General features: G+C 44.0%; 1 pseudogene; it reads left to right on the top strand.

Annotated features, from left to right (window-relative positions):
- The first annotated feature begins 1,940 nt into the window (after positions 1 to 1,940).
- On the top strand, positions 1,941 to 6,967 carry LOC121637691 (annotated as a pseudogene).
- The last annotated feature ends 9,021 nt before the right edge of the window (positions 6,968 to 15,988 follow it).

The following is a 15,988-nucleotide window of genomic DNA, read 5'->3' as shown; positions in this document are numbered from 1 at the left end:
ACAAGCTGTTAAGAGAGCCATTTTATTTGAATCAGGTGTGTTGGAGAAGAGAAACATCCAAAGCCTGCAGGATGGGCATCCCATAAAACCTGGCTGACCCCGCCTTTGCCCCAAGGTAATTTAAAGGAAAAGGAGAAAGCGCGTCAAGCTTTGGAAGTGGGTGGCGCGTGGGTGAGTGTATTTAACAATACAGCAAAAAGGCGTCACGTGCATATCTGAGCACAGTGATGCAACATCTTACGTGCCCGGCGTTCTGTATCAGACACCATTATACAGCAACAAAAAACTTCTTACTCCTTATTCAGACACGCGCAAACGTACATGAGAACGCGTCACCGTCCTATCTCACATATACACGCAAAACACGTGCACGAAAAAGATTTTACAATTAGCTTAAAAGTAGAAAAAAATCAGTCCATGTTTAAAAACTGTATGAAGAAAAAAATAAATCTGACGGCTGGTTTTTGTTTGATGTGGGTGAAAAGTGTGTGAGTGTGCGTTGTGTGTGTGAGCGCGCACAGCCGAGGCACACGCGCACACACTGTTATTGAGGGGAGAGCAGGTGCTGGATGAATTACCATACAGCTGAGGGGGGAGAGAGCAAACTTAGTCCTTCACTCACACACAAACAAAAGTTCTCCCTCCTGTTGGCCACGCGATCGACTCCGGTGCGCATGTGTCCCTGCACGCGCGCACACACATACACAGCAAAGGCCTCAGCATGTAAACACACATTTCTTTCTTTTCCTTCCCTTTTAGTAAAATGTAAGCAAAGAGAGAAGAAGGAGAGAAGAAATGAAGAAGTCCAGCTTCCGCTCGTTTCCCTCATCACGCAGCTCTGCCAAGGAATTCTCCCACTTTTGTTTTAGCCTTTTCAGTCTTTACAAAGCGTCACATTCTTCCCACAGACACAAACACCGACATGTAGAGGTGCTGAGGAAGAGGAGGAGGCCCGAACAACGATGAACTGAGTCAGAGTTTCATCAGGAAACATTTTTCTCTTTCTGAGGGAGATTGCTGGAATCAGCTTAACACAACTTTTACACGTCATCCCAACAAACAAATAAACAAACATGTAAACAAATAAGTTGGTCCAGAACAGCTGGATGGACAAATACTCGTTTAATCTGCTCCTCGCTTCAGGTGCACAAAACACACAAAAGAGAAACACAAAACCTTTAAATGATGTTTTTTCAGGCTCAGAATGAAATAATCCTGATAAATGTTTATTTATTTGTTTGTTTTTAATCATCTTTCATATGGTGAGGTGAACTTTGATCCAGGTGAGTTTCTGTCCTCCAGCTGTTTGTTTACGTCCCAAACTTATTCACAGATATGACTTAAGTTTGTATGTGGCGTGGAGATCCAGCAGGAACAGGGAGCTGTTGGGGACCCCATTGTGAACAGTCCGGCCAGATTGGGAAGTGAAACGGGGAGGAGGCGGGGCCTTGTATGTTATTACCATAGCATGTGTCAGGCCGTATAAAACAGGCTGCAGGCGGCCTTGGCTGCAGACAGACACACAGTGAGGCGAGACTTTGGGAGGTAGAGGGAAGCATGTTGGACCAGTGACAAATCTGTTCTTGGTTTAGATCAAGACCATCACACAAAAAAACAAAAACAAAACAGAAAAAAACTGAAATTTGTCACTTTCTCGCTAAAACAAACAAGGAATCCATCATTTCTCTTCTTAACGCACTGGATTAACGGTTTAAACGGAGCCGGAGGACTAAAGAAGAAAAAAACACCTGCCACAAACTCACAGGTTCAGATATTTTCCCGTGACTTCGGTTTTAAAAGTTTGGGATTTGTATGTATTTTTTTCTTTTTTGGTTCTTTGTTCCCCGGGAAATAAATGAAAGCAGCGACGCTTACAACCGCAGCTGCTGAGAAAAAACCCTGTGAGGCGACAGAAACGTGCTCAATGAATTTTTCTTAGACGGACTGAACAGGAGGAGGCACCCTGAGGACAAGCCGAGTCCCGAGACTTTTTACTCTATTTATTTTTTATTTATTATCTATTTATTTAAAATGGGGCACTCCATCCTGCTGACTCTTGCCGTTATGTCCATGTTGATGTGCCAGGTAAGCTCCCAGTTCTTTATTTCTTCCAAACAATAAAGTCAATAGAGTCCTCCTCCCACCACCACCTCTCTTATTACAACACACACTCATCCACACATGCACCGCAGCAGTACAGAAGTTGTTGAAAGTTCCTTTCCTTCCCAGGGGTTCTGCTCGGGAGTTTTTGAGCTGAAGTTGCAAGAATTTCTAAACAAGAAGGGAGTACAGGGGAACAAAAACTGCTGTAAAGGAGGTCTGACGTCCTCTTTCCAGCAGCAGTGTGAATGTAAAACCTTCTTCAGGATCTGTCTCAAGCACTACCAGCCCAACGCCTCTCCGGAGCCCCCGTGCACCTACGGGGGCGCTGTGACACCGGTCCTCGGCTCCAACTCGTTTCAGGTCCCCGATGCCATCCCTGAGAGCTCGTTCACCAACCCCATCAGGATTAACTTCGGCTTCACGTGGCCGGTAAATACAACCTCTCATGTCAGTTTCACTACCTCACGCTTTAAGGCTGCGGCTTCGCGCCATTTCTGTTGAATCCGTGCGTAAAATGGCACAATTTCAGGGCTGAGAGCGCAGCAAGTTTCCAGGTGTTGAGTTACAGCAGATCGCGTTAGACAGTTCACGTTCAGCCCAGTGGGTGTGCTAAATCGCCTCGGGCCTTCACTTGATGTTATCAGCACATCTCCGCTGGCCACCTGTCTCATGAAGCCATTTGTGTTCCCAGGGGACCTTCTCGCTGATCATTGAAGCGTTACACACCGACTCCAAAGACGATCTCTCTACAGGTAGGGAACCACCCCACCCCCATTCCCTTTCCAGTTTACTTCAGCTTTATGCACCCACATTTCATCCCCTCAACTTTTTTTGTTTTTATTTGTTTTTAATGTATTCATTTTGGTCCCTTTTAGAGAACCCGGAACGCGTAATCAGCACCATGACCACGCAGAGGCATCTGACGGTGGGAGATGAATGGTCCCAGGACCTGCACACCGGAGGAAGAACCGAACTCAAGTACTCGTACCGCTTTGTATGTGATGAGCACTACTACGGGGACGGCTGCTCGGTGTTCTGCCGCCCCAGAGATGACGCGTTCGGCCACTTCACCTGCGGGGAGCGCGGGGAGATCGTGTGCGACGCCGGCTGGAAGGGACAGTACTGCACAGAGCGTGAGTTCTACGAGTTCGGTTATGTGTGCTGAATATCTGCTGATGGAACGTAAATGTTTTCATTTCTGAATTTCCTTAACCTTCAGATAGGAAACAGACTGATTTCTGAGTTTAGGTGAAATCTTTAAAGTTGATTTCAGTCATGGGTCTGTAGGCAGAACCTGCTGAGTGCGAGTTAGAGGACAACTTGTGCGTAAACACCACGCGCAACCCCCCTCCCCAACCTTTTCCCCGCACATACACACGACCACTTGATTTATTTTAAGGAAAGTTTTGGGGAATAATCTCACGCGTGCCATAAATTTACATGCTATCTTCCGATTGGTTCGTCTCGGAGTGGGCCGGGCGCTGATTGGCTGAGGCGGGGGAGGTATTGTTTGAAGTGGGCAGCTGCCGGCAGAGAAGAGACAATGGAGCAGCTGTCGCGCACTGGCAACACACTCGCCAGCTGTCCACTCTTATCTGCCCCAATCCTAGACATTGAGGGGTGTGCGTGCGCGCGCGCGTGTACACACAAAATGAATAAAAGAGTTTTGACCCGCAGCAAAAAAGAAAAAAGAGGGTGGAGGGGTGGGCTGAGGGGGTCTCTGTATGCACACTTTGAGGCGCACACATTCACACACTCCCTCCTTTGTCTCTTCACGATGTTAAGCAGAAAAATCTTTCATGGAGATCAGGAGGTTGAGTTTAGGTTTGCAGATGAAGAGTTTAGGAGTCACTCTTGTGTTTCTGAGACTTTGCTAAAGTTTTTATCATCAAAAGAAAAAAAAGTAAATAATAAACTTGTAAGTTTCTGAAAATGTTCTTCCTCTTTCTGTGCAGCAATCTGTCTTCCCGGATGCGATGAGGAGCACGGCTTCTGTGAGAAACCCGGAGAGTGCAAGTAAGTTTTCCCCATCAGCTCACTGGGGCATTAATAAATGAGCGGGGACACATGAGGTAATGTGGAGTGGACTGACCGGTGTTTCCCTCCTAATTGGACAACAACAGGTCAGAGTGGGATTCAAGGCCCGCTACTGTGATGAGTGTATTCGTTACCCGGGCTGTCTCCACGGGACCTGCCAGCAGCCCTGGCAGTGCAACTGTCAGGAGGGCTGGGGGGGTCTCTTCTGCAACCAAGGTGAGAAGGAGTTCCAGTAAGGACCAAGAGTGAATGATGGATGAGGAAAGAGGTTACAATTATTTGTTTAAAAAAAAAAAAAAAAAACCTGCTGATATAGTAAAAAAAGAAAAAAAGACTTTCCTCACTGGAAAGATAAATCTGACTCATACACTTCATTTAACAAAACATCCAATGTATGAAAAAAAAAAAAAAGTGAAAGGGGCAGGGACAAGGAGCTAGAAAACCAAAAAACCACTGGAAGTAGAGGATGTACCTAGAGGACAAAGGACGATTCTGTCATCCTGCCATGTGTTGTTCCTGTGGCTAATGCCACATGTTCTGCTGCATCTCCAGATCTGAACTACTGCACTCAACCACAAGCCCGCATGAATGGAGCCAACTTGTAGCAACACTGGTCAGGGCAGCTACACCTGTTCCTGCAAGCCTGGCTTCAGTGGGGCCAGCTGTGAGATCAAGGTCAACGAATGTGCTGGAAACCCCTGCCGCAACGGAGGGAGCTGTACTGTAAGTGGAACTTCAGCTTTTTCAGATGAACGTGGAATGAAAACAGATTTGTTGGTGAAGTCGGTCTGCAGCCAAAGACTCCAAACAGAAGCTGGAGAAACATCTGCAAATATGAATATGCTGCAGTGAGACAAAATTTCATGTCAACCCTGTTTTCTTGTCTTGTTTTCACATAAGGATTTAGAAAATACATATATGTGCACCTGTCCTCATGGTTTCTACCGGCAACAACTGTGAGGCTGAGCGCCATGACGTGTGCTGATGGGGCCTTGTTCCACGGTGGCCGCTGTGCTGACAACCCCGACGGAGGATATTTCTGCAGTGCCCCACAGGGATGACGCCTGGCTTCAACTGTGAGAAGAAGATTGACCACTGCACGTCTGCTCCCTGCTCTAATGGTAAGCCACGGTGGGATCCTTCGGGATTTATTTCTCAGTTTGTGTAAAATGTGCCTTTGACATTGATGCGAGGCCTCATCTGTGTTTGTAGGTGCACGCTGCTTGGATCTGGTCAACTCGTACTTGTGTCAGTGTCCAGATGGTTATACCGGCATGAACTGCGACCACACCGGGGATGAGTGCTTGGACTACCCCTGCCAGAACGGCGGCACCTGCCAAGAGGGTCTCGACGGGTACACCTGCACCTGCCCCCCGGGATACACCGGCCGCAACTGCAGCTCCCCCATCAGCCGCTGTGAACACAACCCCTGTCACAACGGAGCCACCTGCCATGAGAGAAACAACCGCTATGTCTGTGCCTGCGTCCCCGGATATGGAGGCCGAAACTGCCAGTTCTTGCTTCCAGAGCACGCCGCCATCCGCGGGTCGGAGGTGCCCTGGATGGCCATTGGGTCTGGCGTGGCCCTTGTGCTGCTGCTGCTGGCAGGGTGCGCAGTTCTGGTCGGGTTTTTCCGATCCAAAGTCATCACGGTGGTCAAGCAAAAGCGCAGCTGAAGGAGAGACGATCAATACCTGACAACAACTGCCACCGCAGCGACAGGGACCTGGCCATCAGCGTTATGCCGCCTGCAGGCGTCAAAACATCACAAAGAAGATGACTTCATGCAGCGCCGACCCAGATGAAGGCTCCTCACCTGGAAGAACCGTCTATAAAAGCCTGACATCCACGCTACAGACTACAACTCGTCCACGAGGTCAACTATGAGCAGGTGGCTAAAGAGGCCATGCTGGAGGCGGCCTGCGAGGACAAGTGCCAATCCCTGGACTCTTTTGAGTTTGAGGAGAAACGGAGCAAACGTTTAAAATGGTAAAATGTTTCATTGTTGAGGAGTTAAACGTAACTGAGCTGGTCCGAATGATTTAGCTAACTTTGTTTTCTTGTTTTCATAGCGATGGCATCAGAAAAGAAAGCCCAGAAACTGTCTGCGTGTGCGGACACCAAGTACAAATCTGTGTTTGTCATGTCAGAGGAGAAAGAGTGAAGGTATAATTGCAACTGAGGTGAGTCCTGTTGTCACTTTCTGCACCTTTCTGCGCACAATCAGCAAGCCAATGCACCTAACAACTTCTTAAAAAATGTTTTCCAGTGTCAGAAGCCACCAATGGGCTGCCCGTTGCTCATTTGCTCTATGGGAGAGTTTTATCTCCTTCAGATGCTGCTCTAACCTTAGGGGGGGTGTCCCACTTGAGACTGCTGCTGATACTGAGACGTTTAACTGATATTCAGAGTGAGCTGGTTCTCCTAACTGGTAACTATGCGCAGGGCAGCGGCGGCCTGTGGGGGGGCGAACTGTGCTGGGTTAAAAAGATAAAACAAACACTTTTTTATGATCCTGTCTTCTGAGAGTTAAAATAAAACACGTCATGAACAAAGTAGGATGCTACAGGTTTGTCTTTCTGCAACATTTGCACCCGGGCCTTTTCTCTAACCCACACGCCGTTGCTGAGCGCCAAGGAACTGCATCAAACGGTGGATGTTCGGCCATACTGGCCTTGCTCTTCACAAGGCTGTTAGCATGGGCTGTGCACACCATCAGCACACCTGTGGAGACTGGTATGTATACTCGATCACTGTGTTACTGAGTGCGTTTCTTCGCCCAAGCCCTCCAAACTATTCATGACATTGTATTGTTCTTCCTTTTTTCTTATTTGGGACATAAAACTTTGTCTTAATTAAATAATAATAATAATAATAATAAAAGAAAAAAAGTGTTGCTTTTGATACGATTGTTTCTTTTGTAAAATAAAGAAAAAGAAAAAAAAACAAGAAAATGTTATGATTGTAAAAGTATGATTTAATTTAAGTTAATTTAAGGATTTTGTGTTATTTTTATTGTTGTCATGTATATTTGTGATGTTTATTATTTAAGTTGCTTTTTTATTGATGATATTTGCAAACGGCACTCATTCGATGGGAATTTTTTTAAAGAAATGTTATTTAAAGAGGGATGTACAAATGTTACCGTTTCCTTGACTGTTTTTGATGAAGTAATTAGCCGAAGACTATTTTTCCAAATAAATATTGCTAAACATGAAATTTAATTGCGTCCAACTTCTGTTCTGTCCATCTGCAAGTAGTTTTCAGGGTCTGTGAGCAAAGTTAATCAGTAACATCTGTTGTCTTCCCCTGGCGACCCCATGGTGGGCTTTTCTATGTGACACTGTTGGCTTAATGCCAGGAGTTTGAAAGTGTCTCCCTGGAGACGGGAGAGGGCGTCTATTCTGAAAAACAATGTCCCTACGCTAGATTTACCACTACCGCTTTCTGCTCCCACAGACAAGTCAGGTAATTCATGACTTTAAAATTCAGATGGATGTAGAGAACGCCTAATGGACACCCAACACTGGCTGTTTAGCTTTTCCAGCGTGTCCTCTTTTCACTAAATGGTAACTTGAATTGTAGTTTTGACGGCTGACATTAAATCTTTTCTGTCTCGCAGCAGCAAAGTTTCAGTCATCATTAGCTGAAAACACAGAAAACAGACACAGCAATGTACATTTTATCTGTTCCTTCGGTCAACTCTTTCAATTTCCAATTTTTTTTCTAATTACTTCAGAGATGATTGTGTTCATGCAACGAGGGATTGTAAATCATTGGCCAGTAGAGCCAGGTTCTGATGGGTTTATAACTCTGGAGGAACAGACGTCAACAGACAATGATGGAATTTGACAATGGGCCACACAAAAGCCAACCCTTGGGAGACTCTACATGTCCCTCGGCATGCTGGGAGAAAAAGAGTAGCAGGAACAGATGTTGTTTGAGTAACAGGATGCCTTCTGGCCAGAGTTCAGCCACACCAGCCAGAGCTTCAGGGAAAAAAATCTATGACCCTTCAGAAAGAGACAGCATTTACATTTGGCCCCTGAAAGGGAGGAGAAGGGGGGTGGGGGTGGCGGTGGGTCGGTGGTGGTGGTGGGGGGGGGGGGGGGGTCTATCTGTATATTTCTATGTACACTCATCCGCCACATTTTTAGGTCCACCTTTTAGTACCAGGTTGGACCTCCTTTTTCCTCCAGAACTACTTTAATTTTCGTGTGATAGATGAAGCATGTGGTGGAAAACCTTCCTCAGAGGTTTTCTCATATTGACATGAAGCATCACACAGTTGCTGCAGGTTTGTCGTCTGCATCCATGATGAGAATCTCCCGTTTCCACCACATCCCAAAGCTGCTCTACTGGACTGAGATCTGGTGGCTGTGGAGGATGTTGGAGTCAAGGTGAACTCATCGTAATGTTCTAGAAAGCAGGTGGAGATAATCTGAGCTTTGTGACATGGTGCATTATCCTGCTGGAAAGTACCCAGATGCAGAGAAAGCTTTTGATTGTGTTAAATGGAATATTTACTAGCTACTTTAAAGAGATTTGGCTTTGACCGTTCTTCATTACTGGATTAAAAATCGTATATAGTTCTCCTAATGTGAGTATCAGAACAAATGATCAAACCTCTCCAAGTTTTAATCTACAAAGGGGCATCAGACAAGGTTGTCCACTATCCCCCTCACTTTCTGCTATATTTATTGAACCGCTAGCTGCTGCGATTAGACCAAAATCAAGCTATTAAAAGCATCAATCATCCAAAAATATAATTCATAAAATAAGTCTTTATGCTGATGACATTTTAACTATTCTTCCAGAACTACTCAGAAACCCCTCTATCTGAAACAATCTCACTAATTAATAAATTCTCAATCACTCTCGGATTACTCCATTAACTGGTCTAACCCGTCAACTGTAGCTTTCAAAATCTACCCAGCATCACCTTACAATCCAGGTAGCATTAGATACGCTGGGTGTAATCAGTCCCTCCAGGCTCTCAGAACTAACAAAACTTAATCACATTCACCTTAAGACTATAGAAGATGATCTTGCTAGCTGGAAATCTCTACCCATTTCATTCATGGGGAGAGTTGCCACTATAAAAATGATGGTTCTACCCAAAATCAACTATTTGTTTTCTATAATTCCTATGAAACCCCCCTCCACCTGGTTTAAATCGCTAGAATCACACATCTCCCAATTGCTCTGGAAAATAAACCTCCCCGGATCAGTTTAAAAACTGTACAGAAGCTGAAAGATAGGGAGGATTAGACCTGCCTAACTTTCAACATTAAATAAAACATTTATGACACAGAGGTGAAAACGGTAGGATTTACTGACTAAAAGGTAAAAAAAGTCAGCAGGATGATTTAACGCTGTGAAGCTGCTTCCTTCTAAACACAGAAGGAACAATATCTGATGAAAATCAGCCATCAGGTGAACAGATGTACACAAAATGCAAAATAACTTCCATCCATGCACCTTTAGTGGGACATTATCCAGATTTCTTGGCTATAAATTCTTCTCAGAATGACTGTTTATCTTATCTGGACACAGTTTTAAGCTGATAACTAAATAAAGCCTGGTGACAACCAGGAACTCATCAAGAAGATGTTCTGAGCTGCTCTGAGCTAAATTAACTTCCGTATTATCTGTACTTCTTACCTCTGTCTTGGTCTTCCTTTGCTCTTCCTGTTTTTCTTCTTTCTCCAGACAGATAATTTCTCTTTATTTTGATAAACCCACTCTCATGTCAGTGGAGGGGAGGCCCCTTTAGGGAGTTCAGCTGTGGGGAGTTGTTGGACCCTCGGAGGCCCCCTTCTTGCTTGGGGCCCCAAGCATTTGCCTGTTGGCAAGCGGAGCCTCTGCATGTGATTTCTGTGGCCCAGGGTCCACAACTTGACCTTCCACAATGGTTCTTAAATAGCGCACTGGCTAAAAAATGATAAAGAACCAACTAATGTTGGTTAATAGATATTAAGATAAATGCAGTTTTTTAGGCAGGCTTTCAATTTTAATTGGCAATAATTGCATTGAACATCCATAACATGACACTAAAAGTATCAGTTTCATTGCTTTTAGATCTATTTTTCTTGTCATTAAGTTGGAAAGTATGGATTTTCTATTTTTAATTAATTTTCCACAGATATCAACATCCCATGGAAGGAAAAGTATCCTTTTTGTATATGTTTTGTTGTTTAGTTTCAAACCTTAAAATAGAAATTAAATTGCAATTCATCAAGAATGACTACACATTTCCTATCAGAAAACTACATATTTATCATAAGTTTGTGTAAGTAAAAGGTCATGTACCATTTACAGGTCTAACAGAGTTTTATTTAGCTGGGCTGTAGCCCTTTCAGAGTGGCCGGGCACCGGCACAGAGTTGGTTCCCGAATCAAGTTGGAGACCGACTGATTTGCTAAGGCCTAACAAAAAACCAGTTGATTTTGGAACCTGAGAAGTCGTTTCCAACGGGCACAAAGAAATCATAGTTTCTCAGTCGTGAACCGGGGCGTCATCAGTGGGTCAAGGACTGATTCACTCACACACCAGACTGCTGTATTGATAAAGTTGAAATAAATAAAAACCGACTGAACAATACTCGCTGTCAATGTTTGTAAGTGTGGTATTACGTGCTACGTTATGTGTTATGCCAGACCAAATATTCACTAAGCTTCTGACTGAAGAAAGCAAACTGAAACAGGTAACAAAAAAAAAAAAAAAAAGACTGGACGTGGTGTTACATGTCTACCTTTAGAGCTACTGGGTCAGCCACCACTGAGCCCCGCCTTCCTTCCCCGGATCCCACAACAATCTGTATGAACATTTTCAATCCGGTTTCCGCCCACTCCACCGCACCGAATCCGCATTACTTAATCACTAATGACCCCCTCCTGGCAACTGATTCTGGTCTCTCATCTATTCTCACCCTCCTTGATCTGAGTGCGGCCTTCGACACCATTTCCCACTCTATCCTCCTGGCTAGACTGTCCTCCATCTGCATCACCCACACCCCCCTCAGCGGGTTCAAATCATACCTCTCTGGCCACACTCAGTTCATCCAGTTGAAAACATTTACTTCCCAGTCACCACTGGTGTGCCCCAGGGCTCTGTCCTTGGGCCCCTGCTGTTCACCATCTACCTCCTCCCCCTCGGTTATATTTTTAGAAAACACCACATACATTTTCATTGCTTTGCGGATGACACCCAGCTCTGCCTCTCCACCAAGCCTAACTCTACTCTCCCACCATCCTCCCTCACAGATTGTCTTCAAGAGATTAGGTCCTGGTTCACCTCAAACTTTCTTAAACAGCAGCAAAACAGAAATGTTATCAGTAGGCCCCAAATAAACTCTCTTTTAAAATCTGAAAGCTTCTCCATTCCCACTGATGATTCTTCCATCTCCCCTCTGGTAAAGAGTCTGGGTGTCATCCTTGACAGCACTGCATCTTTCACATTACATATCAATAACATAACCCGGTCAGCATATTTTCACCTTCACGATATCAACGGCCTCCGCCCCTCCCTCACACCGCCCCCATACTCGTTCACAGTCTTGTCACCTCCCGTCTCGACTACTGTAACTCCCTTCTGTTCGGTCTTCCCCAAAAAACACTTCATAAACTTCAACTGGTTCAGAATGCAGAAGCCTGGGTCATCACAAGAACTGCATCCACCCATCACATCACCCCTGACCTGCAGCAACTCAATTGGCTCACCGTCACCTACAGCATCCACTACAAAATCCTGCTTTTCACCCACAAGGCCATCCATAACCTCGCTCCTCCCTACCTTTCTGATCTCCTCCATGTCTCCATACCAGTCCGTTCCCTCAGATCCTCCTCCTCTATCCACCTTACCATCCCCCCCAACCAGCCTTGTTACCACGGGGAGCAGAGCTTTCAGCTGCTCTGCTTCTCATCTCTGGAACTCCCTCCCCCCAGACCTTCGTAACTCTGATTCTACACAACTGTTCAAATCCAAACTCAAAACACATCTGTTTAAACTGGCATCCTCGCTGTAATATTTCACACTGCTTTTTGATTGTTTTATGCATCCTTTAATTTACGAGTGTATTTATTGACTTGTTTTATTCTTGTGTTTTAACCTGTAAGGTGACCTTGAGTGTCAAGAAAGGCGCCCACAAATAAAATGTATTATTATTATCTTCCCCAGAGGAAAATGGTAGATCGACTGAAGAACACTCGCTAAAAATAAACGTCAGATCAGCTAATTTGGCAAATAATTAATATTGCATAAACCCTGAATAGCATTGTGCTGATATTTTGCCTGTGCTCACAGCCCAACACTGCGCAGAGATCACCAGGACTAGCTGATTGGACATCCGCCCTGCGCTGTTCATGGATGAGAGAAGGTTTACGCTGAGCACATGTGACAGACTCTTGTTGTTTATCTACATAACCTTGTGGAGAACGTTCTGCTGCCTGCAACATTCTCCAGTATGACTGGTTTGGCAGTGGGTCAGTTATGGTCTGGGGAGGCATCGCCTTGCAGGGCTGTATAGACGTCCACGTGCTAACCAGAGGTACCCTGACTGTAATTAGGTACCTGAGGGTCCAAGGGATGAGATTCTCAGACCCACTGTCAGACCAGATGTTGCTGCAGTGGGACCTGGCTCCTTCTAATGCAGGACAATGCTCAGCCTCATGGGGCTGGAGTGTGTCAGCAGGTCCTGCATGACGAAGGCATTGATGCTATGGACTGGCCCGCCCATTCACCAGACCTGAATCCAGTCCAGCACCTCTGGGACATCACGTCTTGTTCTATCCACCGCCGCCATGTCCACCACAGACTGACTGATGCCCTGATCCAAGAGTCCAGATGTTGTAGAGAGTGCATACAGGCACATAGAGGCCACGCCCACTTCTGAAGAGTCTGTTTCTGTTTCTGTACAGGTGTAGCAGTTGGTTATCTGGTGTTAGTTTAGATTGAAGGCTTGGTGCTATTATCTACTGTATCTTTGTCTCCTCTTTCTTTTTTCTACTTTCCTTTTTATTTCTCTTCACTATTCTCCTTTTCATCTGTCCCCTACAGTCAGGTCCAGCAAGATTACATAAACTCCATAATTCAAAATAAATAAATAAGATTAAAAAAAAATCCTGATTATGAAGAGGAGCCTTACACCCATAAAGCTCCCCTTGGCAAAGCAAATTTGAAAAAAACAACAACAAAAAAAGAAACGCTTTATCAGCATTAACTAACGCGTTAATATTATAATGCGTTAATATGATAATGAGTTAAGGTAATAAGGCGTTAACGCCCTGGATGCTTTGAGGTGCGGCGTGGTCTTGCAAGCACACGTTTCATCCTTGTTGCATGGTTACACGTGCATGCTCACAAACATGCTTATCTCTCCATCAACTTCCAATTAGATGTTGATGATGTTTGTGTGTTGGTACATTTCTCTACAGGTATGTTTCATGACTGATTTCATCATTATCCTATTTTCTTTATGTATCATGTAGTACTGTGGTAGTTCATATTGTTTTTGTGGATACTGGTGTGATTTAGGCCTACACAACTTTTATTTTTACATTTCAATTATGTCCTTTTCTCTTTTTAGCTCTTCCTCTGTCTCCCTGTCAGGTTCGGCACCGACATATCAAGTCTAAAAGAAGAATAATAATATAATAAAAATAAAAAAATATTCCAAACATCAAGGACAGCCATTTATATAACATGTCTGCCTTGGTAGAGCAAATATGTCCGGCAAAATATAGCACACAGACCAGCGTTCTGTATGTTAGGATGCTGAACAGGACAGGGTTAAAAAAAAGAAAAGATGATAATGCGTTAAAGTAATAATAATGCAATATTATCATGTTAATGCATTAACGTTGTAATGCATTATGGTGATAAGGTGTTAACGTGAAAAAATGCATTAACGCAGGGGTGCTCATGTCCAGTCCTCACGATTTACTATCCTGCAACTTTTAGATGCAACCCTTCCCCAACACACCTGAATCAGATAAATGGCTCGTTACCAGGTGTCTGCAGAGCTGAATGACATGTGGAGGAGGGAATTGAGCCATTTGATTCAAGTGTATTGGAGAAGGGTTGCATCTAAAAGTTCCAAGATAGTACATCTTGAGGACTGAACTTGGGCACCCCTGCATTAACGTGATGTGTTAACGTGAAAAAAAAATGCATTAACCTGATAATGCCTTTACATGGTAATGTGTTTATATGATAATGTGTTAACATGACAATAATGCTATAAAGTACTTGTTAGTAATTTATATATATTTAGTTATCAGATAAATATTTTTTCATAATTTTTTATTTTTTTTTCATACTGTGTCGTGGTCCATGTCCCATCTCTGGTATGTGGCTGTGGTGGGCGTGCCTGTTTCCCCGGCAACCAGGCTCTTCACCTGCACCTCATCCGTGATCAGCAGCAGCCTTTACACTGGCTTGGCCTTCCAGTCATTGCCAGATTGTTGGTTTACCCAGTGGGAATAGCACTTGGCCATTTCTGCATGTTTTTTGTCAGACTTTTCCTTCAGCCTGCTAATTATCGTATTCGGTTTTCTTCTCTCAGAAACGCTGACCGACCTGCCTGCCGCATCCTCCGCGTGCCGCTGCTCATCAGCTGCATGTTATAAACCATTTTACTGATCAGCTCTGCGTCCACGCTTGGATCCTGTTCTCACCCTGAACACACAACACACTGAAGACAGGCAGCTGGTCAGGAGCCATACAAGACTTTTTATTTGGAGAAAGAAATCTTTGAAATCACTCATTTTTTTAAAATTCAATTAATTCATCGAATACAACATCTAAGTTCTCAGAAAAAGTTAAAATCATGCCTTCAGTCTCATTATACAGAAAACTTGTAGTTTTACCATGACAAGAGATTATTTTAATAAAATGACTGAATGCTTTTTTCTGACATTTTTAACTTCTGTTAAAGTAATTAATGTAGAAAAACAATCATCATTCCTCTCAACAAAACAAGACAGAAAAAAACAGAAATAAAGGCATAACACAGCATGTTACAATGCGCTGACATGGCTTCAAAGCACACATATTACAGTACTGTACAAGGTCCACCTCAGACTAAATGCAACAGAGCCCCAACGGCGGCATCGAACCTCAGAAACAGCTCAACACAGCTTATTTACCAACCCGCACCACAGCCTGCTGCTGGCAACATGAGGTAAAGATTTCAAAGGAAAGCACCAAAGTTTGGCTTTAAATTTTATACGTAGCTTATTGGAGGTCTTTTAGTCCTGCTTCTCTAACTTTTTTTTCTTTGTAAATCCACAACACTGAAGAAAAACTATTATTTAGTCAGCAACGGTGCTGCCCAGCCTGCTGCCAGTAAATAAGCTATGTTTTCCCCGTTCACGTCGGACATTTAATGTCAGTCTTTATAGTGACGTCCAAGCAGAGACAATCTGGATCTTTGCTGGACGCACTCCTTTAAATAATCTCAATTTATGTTTTTCCTTTATGTGAAATCGTTTAAATCACCCGCAAAGTTCTCCAGCTCACAACTGGCTCATCTGTAGAGGAGACCCAACCAGAAGGCTCTTAGGAAGCTGAAGTCGCCTACTGAGTGTCAAATAATGCTTCAACAAACACTGAAGACAACGATCAGAAAGCAGGAACACGTCAGCTCTTTAAACTTCACCTTTCAGGTGTTCAAAGGAACAACCCCCCCCCCCCCCAAAAAAAAAAAACAAAAACAAAGAAGAAAAACAGAAACACAATGTTAAGCTTCAGGGACAACAAAGTCCAAATAATGTGCAAAAGAATTGTGCATAGACATCAAATTGTAATAAATATTAATGTGATAACTCAAATTATCACAAGTTTAGCT

Source organism: Melanotaenia boesemani, chromosome 4, assembly GCF_017639745.1.
Source record: "Melanotaenia boesemani isolate fMelBoe1 chromosome 4, fMelBoe1.pri, whole genome shotgun sequence".
Taxonomy (NCBI): domain Eukaryota; kingdom Metazoa; phylum Chordata; class Actinopteri; order Atheriniformes; family Melanotaeniidae; genus Melanotaenia; species Melanotaenia boesemani.
The sequence above is the reverse complement of the archived record's forward strand: the minus strand, read 5'-3'. Positions and strand labels throughout refer to the sequence as shown.